The following is a 13,883-nucleotide window of genomic DNA, read 5'->3' on the forward strand; positions in this document are numbered from 1 at the left end:
CTCCCCGGCTGCGGGGTGGGAGCCGGGCCGCGCAACGCGCATGCTCCATGCGCGGCGCCCCCGACTCGGCGCTCGGCTCCGTTCGGGCATTTCCGCCTCTTTGTTTTAAACTCCGGACGGGTTTTTTTCTCCTGCTCTTGGGGGGGACCCGGAGGGAGCGGCGCCCCCCCCCACTCCCGGCGCTGCCCCCGCGTGCGCCCTGCTCGCCCGCAGCCGAGACGGCAGGTCAGTGAGTCCGCGCCCCGCCTGGCCTGGCCCGCGGCGCCCGTTCCTCAGGCCGCGGCCTCGGCCGGTGTGCGGGCCCGGAAGGCTCGGAACCCCTGCCCGCGCCCCTGCGCCCCTCGTCGGCCCGGCCCGCGGAGTCCCCACACGGCTCGGCAGGCTCCGGGCGCTGGCCGGACCCACGGGGTCGGGACCCCGGAACAGGTCACGGGGAAGGGCCGGACCCCGGGACGGGTCATCGGGGAGGGACCAGGGAGGACCGGACCCCGGGACGGGCCAGCGGGGAAGGCCAGACCCTGAAACGGTTCACGGAGGAGGGCTAGACCCCAGACCCACCAGACAGGGACCAGGAAGCGCCGGACCGACCCAGAGAGAGGTCACCGAGGAGTGTCCAACCCCAGCACGGGTCACCAAGGAGGATTGGGACCCTGAGACTGGACAGGAGCCAGAGAGGGCTGGACTCTGAGACAGGTCACTGAGGAGGGCCGGACCCCAGGATCTGGCAGGACCCAGGGAGGGCTGGAACAACTGGGCTGGGTCACTAAGGAGGGCCAGGACACCAAGACTGGCCCCAAAGAGGGCTGGGATCCTAGAACAGTCCTGTGAGCACTTCCGAGACCCTGAGACAGTCCCTTCTGAGTGAGAGGCCACGGTGCCATGAGGAGGGTTCATCCCATGCGACAGACCCTGGGGATGATCAGGGCCCCAGGTAGGTCATTTGGGAGCATCTGGATGCTGGGGCAGGACCATGAAGAAGCTAGGCTTTCAGGGAGGGCCAGGACCCAGACAGGAGCTGGAACTTGGAGACAGGTCCCTCAGAAGGCCAGAACTCCTGAACAAGTCGATGGGAATCACCCAGACCCCAAGAGTGGACTCTAAGGAATGCTGGAACCCCAAGCCAGCCCTCCAGGGGGTTGGACCCCTGAGGCAGGATCCAGAGGGGCCTTTAATATGTCCAGTCTGCTCAACTGGATCCACCTGCTGTGAAGGCTTGGGGGCATCAGGGATCCTGGTCACCTGAGCCCCACAGTGCAAATCCCTGTGAGGCCCTTGAGCACCCTGATGTTATGAGCACCTGGGCCAGCCCTACAGACCTTCTGACCTTCAGCAGATGCCTGGCTGGGGCCTAGGGACACATGTGAGGCAGGGTTGGGACCATCCTCATGTCTCTGGGGGTTCAAGTGGAGCTCCTAGTCCACACTGGCTCCATGCCTCAAGCCAGCACTGTGCTCACTCCCCAGATCCCCTACCTTATTTTTCCAGCCCCTACTCCAGGCCTACTGTCTTTTGCCTTGGCCTTGTGGTCAGTGTTCATCACCTTCAACCACTCCTGCCCTCTTCTCTCTCCATGTGTGGGTGTGCCCTCCATCCTGAGACTGGAGGTATTTTCAGTGTCCAGGAAGTTCCAGGAGGGTGGGGTCCAACCAGGAGTATTGGAAGCCTAGGGAAGTGTTTTGGGGGCACTGGCCTGGGGCAGGAAAGTTGGAGCAGGTGAGCATACATATCAGGTGAGTGGATCAGGCACCTTCTCCACTCCCGGAAAGGAAAATATTAAAGGACCTAGCAATTGGGGGTCTTTGCTTCTCTGAAACCTTTGAATGAGACTCATCTAGAACCCGTGTTCTCCTTTAATTTGAAAGTGCTAATGAAAAAATAGGGTGTGTTATGTGCTGCTCTTTGATTGGGAAATGGCTCCAGAGTGTGTCCAGTAAGATAATGCTGGAGGAGTTTGAGAGAATGAAAAGCCCAAGAGGGCAAGGGCCTTGTCCAGCTCAGCTCCCAGACCTGGCTGCCTGGTGTGAGGCCAGCAGGCAGCACACAACTGTTAAATGAAGAAGTGAGTACGTGAATGAATGAGTGAACAGCAGGAATACTTTTAGAAAGATCAATGTGTGTTAGGCTTGCAAACTTATCCAGAGATTGGGCAGTAGGACAAGATACAAATCTAAAACTCTGAGCTATATGGACTCCCAGGAGAGACACTTGAACTGGTCAGTTCAGTATTTCACTTTGTGCCACAACTTCATTGCTTGGTTACTTGGGAGAAAACCCGTTTAGATTTTCAGATTGACATTTCATAGGACCAAATCTTAACCAAATGGAGTCCCCACATAGTCCAGCTTAGGAACTTTTATTTGCCAAATGTAACCACACTTGGGACCTTCTTACTCAACACTTAGTTCTGATTTTTTCTTTTTTTGTACTTTTGTTCCTTTTTTAAAACTTAATTTGTTTTGTGAAGTTTTGGAAAAGACTTGCCAAATTGGGCACTCAGGTTTGGTTAGGCTCTTTATTTTCCTATTCTTGGATTTTTAAAGGTGTGATAGTGCTGCATGGTTGCATTATTTATATATTGCTGTCCAACAAATTACCCCAAAACTTAGTGCCTTAAAACATCAGTTATTGGGCGCCTGGGTGGCTCAGTTGGTTAAGCGACTGCCTTCGGCTCAGGTCATGGTCCTGGAGTCCCGGGATCGAGTCCCGCATCGGGCTCCCTGCTCGGCAGGAAGTCTGCTTCTCCCTCTCCCGCTCCCCCGTCTTGTGCTCTCTCTCTCAAATAAATAAAGAAAATCTTTAAAAAAAAAAAAAACAAACATCAGTTATTATTTTACAGTGTCTGTGGGTCAGGAATCCAGGCACTGCTTAGCTGGATCCTCGCTCAGAGTCTCACAAGGCTGCCTTCAGAGTGCTGGCTGGAGCTGTGGTCTCATCTGAAGGTTTGACTGTGTGTCTGACTGTGCTTCCAGGCCCGCTCACTCAGCCGCTGGGGCTCTTCATCGGGCGAGTCAGGGGGAGCCAGTGATAGACCACGACAGCAAGCGAGAAGGCCACAGTCTTCATGACCTAATCTTGGCAGGGACATCCCATTCCTTTTGCCATGTTCTCTTTGTTAGAACCTAGTCACTGGGCCCAGCCCTCATTCGAGAGGAAGGGTGTGTGTACTGGGAGTGGGGGTGAGGGTCACTGTGGCCATCTTAACACCTGTCGTTTATCAGGTTTCAGCTAATATAGGGCCTGTACCTGAGAAATATATTCCCTGTAAGTAAATTAGCAGAATTGTATATAGAGCAGTGTGTTAAGTATAAGGTTGCAACAATTCAGCTATCTCTTTAAATGTATAGGTTTCTCTGATGTCAACATAATGACTAAAACCGCTGGAACTTAAACGTGAGGGAAAATAAATTATAAATAGGGAAGATTCTTGGGAATTGCACTTGTAGCAAATCATAACCAACTCCCCCGCCAACCCTGCAAATTAAATTGAGTGCTGTAGAATTCTTTGGTAGCTTCAAGTTCAATGATTTCAGTGTTTCCAGAGCATCCTTTTATTCCTGCCCAAGATTTTGCTCCAGGAATTATAAACTGGCCTTTGTAAGAAGTTTTTCAGAGGTAAGATCCTGAGACGTTTTGGATATTTGACCCTTGTAAGGAAGTCATGTTCCAGGATCCTGAATGTAAGGGCCTTAGTGCTCAGGGCTTGGGGCTCCCTGGTGTGCCTAGACTCCAGTACCATGCCTCTCTCTGGCACTCTGGGCTGGGGCTGTAGCATGGAGCTGTAAAGCATACCCATCCGGGGGGGGACTTGTCCCAGGAGCTCTCTGTGGAAGGAAGTGTCCCCTCCTGCTGCCCAATTCTCTCTGGACCTGCCAAGGTTCCACCCTGCTAGTGTGAGGCAGGGCCCTTTGCCAGTGACTGGAATGACTTATTTGAGTTGTTAGATTTGAATTATAAAGCAAGGTTTGTTTTGGTTTATACTGTTACCCTTTATTAAATGCCAGGATTTATTATTTCATTTGAAGCTATTTGCTTAGTGGTCGGAATCAAATTTGAAATTGAAAATTAATTTTACTATTGAAGTATGTTGAGGTTTGGGGACAGTTTCTTACTACCCTTCTAATATTTGCCGTTAACAGTGCAAAAATGCTACCCAATTCATTGTGCTTCAAAAAACAGAACTATACTGTTCTATAAGTTGATAGTTTATCATTAAATTTTAAGAAGTAAGACCTCTAAAAATAATAAGACTATCTTTTCTGATCTGCCATGTTCCTCCCTACAGAACTGAATTCTCTGAAGGCCAAATGACAACAATAATGAAACACTTAACACATAATGAGAGGGTTAAGGTGTGATCCTTGCTTAGACACATTTTTCAGAATTGTCTATTAAATTAAGCAAAACACATTGATAAGAAATAAAACTCGCTAGAAAATATAGTCCTTAAAAACTGATTGTTGGGTTGATTGCTTTTTTGAAGAGAACTGCTAATATTTAGGTGAATTTGGAGAGTGGAAGTTAATTGGATTATTTTGCAAATGAATCAGTATTCTCTGGACTTTGCTGCAATAACAGCAAATTCCAGATGTTTAGCAAGAAATATGCAAACAGTAGAAAGCTGTCTGCATTCCTCTTTGAAACCCCTGCTAACTGGATTTTATGGAGGCAGAAAGTGTGGTGATGCTCAGCAGGGCCTGGCCGGTGTGGGGTGCTCAACAAAAAACTAAAAACTGATCTTTACTCACACCTGTGTAGCCCTGTCCCGGAGGTACTGTGTGTATCACCTTGTCTGGGTCTTAAAGCCACCCCAGGTCTGCCCTCTGGTCACCCCTGTGTGCCTGGGAGCAAACAGACACAGGCCACAGCTGGGACTTGAGGAGCAGAGAAGGGTCAGCCTTCCCCATTTTTATTTCAGAAAAAAACACAATGGAGAAAAACAAAGAATTCTGTACCCCCACCCCGATCTAGCAGTTATTTGCTAATTATATGCTAAAACATATTTGCTTTATCTCTTTTCTAAATACATATTTATTGTCATTGAATCATCTGAAAGTAGCTACAATCTACCAAGTTCCTTAAGTAATTCAAGAGCACACAAGTCACAGGATTAGGATGGTCTCCACACAACCGCAATGTCATTATCACACCTGAGAAATGGGCACTTGGTTCACATACCAGCTAATAATTTCCTGTTCATTTTCAAATCTCTCCACTTGTCTCAAGAATGTCTTCTATGGCATTTTTCCCTTAACCAGATCCAGGCAGGTTCCGGGCATGGCACTGGGGGTCATGCCCCTCCTGAACCAGACACACCTGGGTTCCCAGAGTGGCACTGGGGGTCATGTCCTTTCTGAACCAGACACACCTGCATTCCCAGAGTGGCACTGGGGGTCATGGCCCCTTAGTGTCTTTTGAGGTTTCCCCCTTGCCCTCCGCAGGGTTGACTTTTCTAGGTGACATGTCACACCTGGATTTTTCTGATTCTTCACTTATGGTGTTGTCCACCTTTGTTGTCCCTGTGTACTCTATAAACTGAAGGAATGAGAGAGAGGCAGAGTCAGGCTTGAGATTTGGGAGATCCCTTCATAGGAGCCAGTGAGGGCTTCATGTCGCGCCATCGGGGACACACGGTCAGGTTGTGGTGGTACTTGGGTCAGTCCCGCTGGCTGCACTTCTGGTGCCGCAGTTCCCAGTGTCCTCCCAGGGGACAAGTCAGTCGGGCCCTCCCTGTTCTGTTTCTGATGGGGAGGCATCCTCCGGCCATTTCATCCTTCCTCACAGGCACATGGGCAAGCCCTACTCATCAGTTTCGATGCTTTTGGCAGAAGGTTCAGTGGGTGGAAGGGTTTGAAATCGTTAATGGAAATAGGACTTTTGCTGACAAATAACATTTATTTTCCATAAAGTAAGTGCCTTTCTTACTGTAGAGACAGGAATGGCTAGAGGCATTTCGTTTTCCCCAGCCTTTCATTAAAGGCAGCCTCTTGAAAAAGATGGACATCAGAAATCACAAGAGGGGTGTCTTAGCCGCCACAACAGAATGTCGTGGATGGAGTGGTTTAAGCAGCAGGCATTTATTTCTCGCTGTCCTGGGGACTGAAGCCCAAGAACAAGGTGCTAGTTGTGGTTCGTGGTGCAGACCGGCTGCCTCCTGGCTGTGGAAGCCCTCTGTGGGCTCTTCTTGCAAGGACACTAATCTCATCTGGGCCCACCCTTACACATCTAACCCTCTCGCCCCCAGAGGCTCCATCTTTGGAGATGGGTTAGGGCTCCAACACAGGAATTTGAGTAGGCACAGTTCAGTCCAGACCAAGAGGCTGTAGCTTCTGCCCCTTGTTTATTAACCTGTTCCTTGTCTCTAGAATTGGGAGAATAGTTGCCTAATGAAAATGGTCCCAGGGCTGGTGGTCACTCTATTTTACATGCTTGGGAAACTGGCCCTTTCTTCTGCTATTAACTCCATTTCTTTAAATACCATTACATTAATTTTCTAATGCTGCATAACAACTTGCCACAAAATTAGTGGCTTAAAGGACACCGATTTACTAGTCCCAGTTCCGTGGGTTGGAAGTCTAGCACAGTGTGGCTGCTCTTCCTGCTCAGGGCCTCAGAGGCTGAAGTCAGCATGCTGGGCTGAGGCTCTTGTCTGGGACTTGGGTCATCTTCTGAGCTCACTGGCCCATCTCCGGTGGTTGTTGGATTGGGGTCCTGCTTTGTTGCTGGCTGTCCGTTGGGGGTGCCCTCAGCTCCTAGAGGCCCCACAGTTCTTGTCCCAGGATGGTGGGTACTTGACAGCAAGTTGTTTTCTGCCAGGCCGGTAGGACTCACCCCTCTGACCTGCTCTTCTGCTACCAGCTGGAGAAAACTCTGCTTTGAAAGACCATGTTATTTGGCTTGCCCTGTTTTAAGGTCAGCTGATTTGAGACCGTAATTACATCCTCAGAAATGCCTTTGCAGCAGTACCTAGGCTAATAAGGTGGGAGATACGTGTATGCCAGAATCTCATGGCCATCTCAGGATTCTGCCTGCCACAGTCCTGGCACCCCAAAATTCGTATCCTCCCAAATGCCAAATACACCTCTCCCTCTCCTGAGGTTCCCCAGGGTCTCGTCCCAGTGTAGCACCAGCTCAAAGTCCCAGACCTTGCCTGAACCACAGAGCTCTGGAGTCTCCTCCCCTGGATCATCCGCTTGGTGCAATCCACTGGGTGCTGGTCCTGGACACTTGTGAACCAAGTGAGACAGATTGCCTTCTCAGGGCACCCCCCACAGCAGGACAGGTGTAGGTTTACCAGTTGAGAATGGGGAAGTGGACATAGCAGGGAGTCACAGGCCCAACGCAGTTCTGAAACCCAGTGGGGATCCCCAGTCAGGATTCTTGATTGGGTTTTAAGCTCAGGGTGAGCCTGCTGGTTATCTGCTTTGCCCTCTGGGCTCTTGTTTCTACCCTGAGTCAGCCTTTTTCATGAAGGGGGGTGCATGTCAGTAGCTGACAGCCTCATCAGCTGGCCCCTGCTGGAAGAATCCTGGGGTCCAACAGCCCCTTTTCACGGCATGTTTTTCATCTTCTCCAGGGGTTGGATCTGGGAGTTAAAATGGGTGTGATTATGTAATGATCTATTATACGGTTGAGTTCTAATCTCACCTTCCCTTTTTCCTGACATTGTCTGACATTACTGTCTCCTGTTCCAAATTCTCAAGGATCGTGTCTGAGTCCGTGCCCTCCTTGGCCCTCTGTCCTCGTCCCCCTGTCCTGTGTGGATGCCTCGTCCTCCAGGCCAGCCTACCGCAAAGTGGTCCTATTGTGCTTCGGGGGTCCCTTGCCCCGCCGGTGGGGTGCCTGCTGCTCTGGCCCTTCCCTCCAGGTCCAAGGTCAGACGTCCCTGCGCACCGGCTCTCCTCTGGCCACTGTCTAAAGCAGCCCCTCCACCTGTTTCCTCTGCTTCGCTGCCTTCATCTACTCTCTTCACGGTGCTCATCACTCTTTGCTGATGGGTTTGTCATGTCTCGTCACCAGCTGGAACTGGAGCTCCCTGAGCACAAGGCCTGTGATAACTTGTGAGCACACTTGTTGTCTCCATAGGCATGCCTTGGACGAGTATTTGAGCACCTTCCCTGAGACGTCTGAAAACGCCATGGCTTCCATCCATACTTGGCTAATAGTTTGGCTGGTGTAGAATTCCACATTAAAGTCTCTTTTCCTCAGAACTTTGAAAGAATTGCTTCTTTTACAGGTAGGATTCACTGTTGCTGGTGAAAAGTCCGGTGCTATCTGATTCCCACTCCATTGTGAACTCCTTTCCTCCCAGAACCTGTAGGACCCTTTCTTGTACCCTTGATGTCTTCAGATTCCAGGACTTGGTTAGACATGTGCATTTTCACTCACTGTGCCAGGCACTCAGGCCTTTGTGGCCTGATGGTTCTTCCAGCTGGGGAAATACTTGAATAATTTTTTCCAAATCATGAAATATTGCCTACAAATGAGCATAGAGAAAGATAATAATGAACACCTGTGTACTCATTACCCAGCTTAAGAAATAAAATATTAAAGTATATTTGAAAGCTCCTTATCTCAGTTTTCTGTTTTTTCTAAAACACCTGTTGTTTGGATGTTGGATCTTTTCTATTTCCTATCTTTATCTACTCTTTGAGAAGATTTTCTTAACTTTATCATATAACCCTTTTAGTGAATTTTTAATACTTCCAGTATTGGAAGTATACATGGCTGGCCTTGTAGTATAGGGAGATGGGTAGTAACAAAATAAATAGGTAAATTATAAATTCAAGGGTAATATCTTAGATCTGTGGTGTGTGCGCATGAGTGTACACAGGGCATGTAATTGTCCACAAGATGGTCCCTAAAGGTGTTGCTGGGGAGATGACATTTGAGGAAAGGCTTGATGGGGGTGAGGTAGGTCCCAGGTATCCGCATGAGAGAGAATGTTCCAGCTTTAGTAGGTGCAAGGGCCACGAGGTGGGAGAACACCTAGAATGTTCTAGAACTAGCAGGGAGTCCACCACGGCCAGAGTGAAGTGAGAGAGCTGGCTTGGGGCCTCAGTGGCCACTGGAAGGCTTTGGCTTTCCCTGAGCCTTTGGAGAGATTCATGCCACGGAGCCACCTGCTCAGACTCGTGTTTTCATGGGATTCCCGGGAGCTGTGTCGGGGTGTGGTTAGCCCGGTGCGCCTGAACAGCACAGTCAAGTGGGGTAGGTGTGAGGGCCATGGCTGCCCCCATCTCTTGTACGTGGGTGGGAGGTGAGCGAGAAGCCGCAGGTGGGGTGAGCCGGTGTTGGCGGGAAATCCAGATTACACTTGGCGATGCCGGCCTTCCAAGTGGAGCACAGGTAGTTGAGGTCTGAATTTGGGGTCGGGGGTACTGAGCTGCATAAACGTGGAGGTGGGAGGCCAGTGGGACGTGACAGGAAGTGAGGGGGCTGGGCCGCAGGGACGGGTGCCTGGGAGCCTTTCAGTCTGATGAAGGTGGACGTCTCTGATGTGGGTGGGCCTCAGTGCTGCTCAGGACATGTGCTGGGAGCCCGCCCTGGAGACTGTACCTCAGGTCACTAAGTTACACCCAGATGTATATAAACCCTTAATTTAAGAAGTAAAAATTGGGAGTAAACGCAGCAATGGACATGGGCATCAGTCTGCCATATCAGTGAGTTGTAGTCACTCATTTAGCACGTTAGGCATCCTACTGCGTGCTCCTCAGAACACCCAGGGATGCAGGGAGAATAGCTGTGGGTGGTGGCCCGTGGCGTCCCTGAGTGGGGAGGCGAGGACAAGGCCTGGGGAGGTAGCCCTTCGCAGCTTTCTGCAGGGCTGAGACTATGGTGACCTGGGGGTGGGCGTGGGGGCAGCAGGGGTGCAGCTGGGCCCATGGGCTGGGGGGGGGGGGGGGCGTCAGGTCCAAGTTAGGGGAGAAGGTGGAGCAGGGACTTCACTGTCCTTTTGAGAGTCTAAATTCAAAGCACTTTTTATGTTATCTCATTATTTTTTTAAAAAAGCTTTTGTGGCAGTTTGTAGCCACATAGAAATACATTTAAAGTTTCCCTTTTTCTCGTCATCTTGACCTGATTTCAGTGTCCGAGCAAGGAACATTCATGATATGCTTCTGTTCATCTTGAGATGGCGATGAATTCTGGGTGTTTGGCCTGCATGCGGAGCCCTGGCAGAGCCGTCCTTTCTTCCAGGCCTTGCCTGAGGACCTAGTGTGGCTGTCATAGAGTGCGCGAGCCTGACAACTACCTATTGAGCCCTGCCGTGTGCCAGGCCCCACGGGGGAGCAGGACCACACAGGGAACGGGGTCAGTGGGTGCCACGGGGAGACTAGTGAGGAGCCGGGGCTCTGGGAGGCAGGGTCATGGGGTCAGGTAGGCCGTAGAGGAGAGGTTACAGTGGAACAGACAACAAAAAGTAGGGTTCTTTCTTAAGCACCTGCCGCGTGCCGACACGGGTCCTGCGGTTGGGGGGAGAGAGAGAGGCCCATCAGATGGAGCAGCAGGTGCGGATCCAAGATCATAGCAGACTGGTTTGGGAGGACAGGGCATTGGGCATGGAGCAGAGTTCAGCAGTTTGGTGATTTTCATGTGGAAATAGGAATGGGTCTTCTCGAGTACTTGGGTGAAGACAGAAATCTCTCTGGTTGATTGGGCAGCTCAGGGGTGAGTGCTCAGTTAGACATGATGGCCAGCGGTGAGGATGCAGCCTCAGCCCTCCTGTGGGGGTTCACAGTGCCATGGGGGAGCAGGCTGGGCACCGCACCCTGAAGATGCTGACAGTGTGAGGGACGGGACAGGGGCCGGCGTTAGACCTGGGGCTGTGGTAGCCTGACCAGGGGGCTCAGGGAGCCAGCCTGCTGCCCTGAGGATGGAGGGCCAGGCTGGTGGGGAAGGGTGCACAGACAGCTCAGAGGTAGGCGAGGCGAAGGGGCACGGAGCTAGCATGGATGCGCCCTGACGTGGACAGACACTGATCATGGATGGAGCCCTGACGTGGATAGGGCTGATGGGGCTGGAGCATGGCAGGAGGGCATGGCTCATCAGGAGTCTGGATCCTTTCAAGGGTTTCATGCGGGAAGGACATGTCTGATTTGCTTTTCTACGTGTTGCTCAGACTTGTCCACGAGATTGAATTAGTGGTGAGAGTGGACATAGGGAGGCCTGTCCTGGGTGCATCTGCCATCCAGATGGGAGCCATGGTGTGTCCAGGGGATGGCCGTGGGCACAGAAGGCTGACAGAGGGCATGGTGTTCAGGGCAGAAGGAACAGGACTGGGGTGAGGGTGGTGTCGGGAGGGAGGAGAGGAAAGCATGCCCCCCACAGGGCAGCTGGTGCTTGGACATGGCGGGGATGGGGGGGGAGAGCAGGTTGACAGTTTCTTAAAAAGTTGTCAAGCAGCCACATGTGGTCTGCTGGTCGGCATTTACTCCAGAGCATCTGTCCACACGAAGATGTGGCCATGAGTTCCTAACAGCCCCACACGAAACAGCCCAGATATCCATCGACTGGTGAGCGGGCCAACAACATTGCAGTGGACGCTGCTCAGAACGAGAATGAGCTGTTGGTGCCCCAACATGAGTGAGCCTCAAAACAGGATGAGTGAGAGGAGCCGCAAATACAGCACCCAGAACACGCCACCCCAGTGCAGTTACCGGGTGGATCGGGGGTCTCTGGGGAGAGGGGCCGTATCTCCACTATGGTGGTCCTTTCCCAGGCGAATGTCAAAACTGAGTTGTCTCTTTAAAATACGTGCAGTTTATGTTTTGACAAATATTTCTCAGTAAAGCTGTTTGATAAAGGTTATGGGGTATTATGATCAACTCTGTGCTGGTGATTTTGATGAAGATTTTCCTAGAAACATACCACTTAGCAAAACTAATTAAAAAGTAAGTGGAAAACTTGAAGGTTCTTGTAGGAATTGGTTAACGGGAAGAAGCACAACCCCTGGGTGTGGATTTGCGTGAGGAGGCGGGTGCAGGTTCTCCTGGGGGGTCCCCGGGCAGGCGGGCCTGAGGAGGGTCCAGGCTGGCCCTGGAACTGAGGGGAGGGAGGTTGGCTCTGGCCCTGAGGAGGGTGCTCCCAGGAGGGGCCCACTGGTCGTGGGGCTGCCCTCAAGCGCTGCATCTCTGGGTCCAGGTGCACAGCTGCAGCTGTGACCCAGGAGCCTGACGTGCAGAGACACCGGCGTAGTTTATGCCTTATAAAAGCCCTATTGCATTGCATCATATGTAGTCTGAGGATGGCTTTCTAGTAAAAATTAGGATATGTGTGTATGTTCAAAGTATTTGAGGATATACCCACAGAGGGAAACCCACCATTACGTTAAGGACAGCAGTTAGTTCGGGGCGACTAGGATTGTAGGGTTTTTTCCTTAGTGTTATTCTTTACTTTCCAAATCATGTTGAATAAAGGTGCATATTACTTCCACCCTGCAAAACAAACCTGGTGTATTTACCTAAAGGACAGTCACGGTGATGGAGGTGCAACGCGGTGATGGAGGGGTGGGGAAGCATCCACTGAAGGGCACTCGCGGGAGTTGGGGGGGCGTGACCCAGACGGTGCAGTGGGTGCGCGGTGTGCGGTGTGTGGTGCGCAGCGGAGGGGCCCGGGTAGAGGCGCCGGTGAACAGCTGTTGGTGGTGGAGGCTGATTGGAGGGGTGGCCCACGGTGAGTGGACGGGGAGGCTGGGCCTCTTCACCCAGGATGACTGCCTGTGGGCCTGGGGTGGCCTGAAAGTTGTGGTGGAGAGACACGCCACCCATGCCCTTCTGGAAGGCTCGGCACCTGTGCAGAGTGCGTGATAGAACCAGCCTGCGTGAACCACGGCAGGGAGCCACGTGGAAGAGATTCAGGAGTCAGATGTGGAGGGTGACCAGGGGTCTGGGAGGTGGGTTATCTTGGTAATGTCCTTGTCACTGGGGTCTTGAGAGCAGTCTCACGGAGTTGGGGGCTAGCAGGCGCAAGGGAGAAGGTGTTCACCAGCGTGGTGGACCTATAGCAGACCCTCGTGGGGATTTTAGCTTGCATTTCCGGTTATGAAGCTGAATGTTTAAAAATATGCTTATTTGGATTTTCTCTTTTGTGAAGTGAAACTCCTCCATCCCAAAGCAGGGACTGACAGGACACAGGTGGGTCCCGCTCAAGCTTAGTTTACGGAGCAGCCTTGTGGAGCCTTGTCTGGACTGTAGTCTCAGGTGTGGGGTGTTCTCTGCTGCTGTGGCTGTTTCCACTCTTGGGTTCTTTGATTATCTGATGCACTTATTTTTAACGAAGTTGATTTTATTAGTCATTCCCTTTGTGGTTAGTGCTTTTTGATTCTGTTTTGTTATCTTTTCCTCACCTGAGGTCAGGAAGATGTTCTCCCTAGTATCTTCCAAAGGTTTAAAATTGTATTTTCACATTTGGTCTTCATCCACCTGGAATTGATTATTTGGGGATGAGGGTGGGGGAGACGCCTGGTATAAAACAGGAGTTTGTTTTTGTTTTGTTTTTCTAATTTCACCACCAGGAATGATGTTTGTTGTAGTTTTTTTAAATTTTAAAATGCACTTTTAACAGAGGTACAGTCTACCCACGCTAAAGCTCACCGCAGCTTTCTGGTGTGGTTGGTGTCTTTTGGTGCATCTGTCCCACACCCCAGTCCTGACCCAGAACCCTGCCATCTCCTCAGACTTCCAGCCACCAGTCCCCGCCACTGGCCGGCCCACAGGCACCCAGATCTGCCTTTTCTAGAACTGTGTGTCCGGTGGGACATGCACTGTGAGGTCCTTGTGTCTGGCTTCTTTCCTGCAGCACAGAGTTCTGTCCTTTGTTCATTTTGGTTGCTGAGCAGTATCCGCTGAGTGGATGGACCACTTTCTGTTCCCCACCACCCGTTGACG

The 13,883-nt window shown here is 51.4% G+C and overlaps 1 protein-coding gene across 5 annotated transcripts in view; it reads left to right on the forward strand.

Moving 5' to 3' along the window:
* The first annotated feature begins 40 nt into the window (after positions 1 to 40).
* Positions 41 to 13,883, forward strand: part of PCGF3 (polycomb group ring finger 3) — a 53,097-nt gene continuing 39,254 nt past the window's right edge. For all 5 annotated transcript variants that reach the window (XM_032395479.1, XM_032395481.1, XM_032395480.1 and 2 more), the window contains exon 1: positions 41 to 225. The gene's annotated coding sequence lies outside the window, so the exon portion shown is untranslated. The remainder of the gene's footprint in view (positions 226 to 13,883) is intronic.

This window comes from Phoca vitulina, unplaced genomic scaffold (genome assembly GCF_004348235.1).
Source record: "Phoca vitulina isolate PV1807 unplaced genomic scaffold, GSC_HSeal_1.0 scaffold85, whole genome shotgun sequence".
In the NCBI taxonomy this organism is placed as follows: Eukaryota; Metazoa; Chordata; class Mammalia; order Carnivora; family Phocidae; genus Phoca; species Phoca vitulina.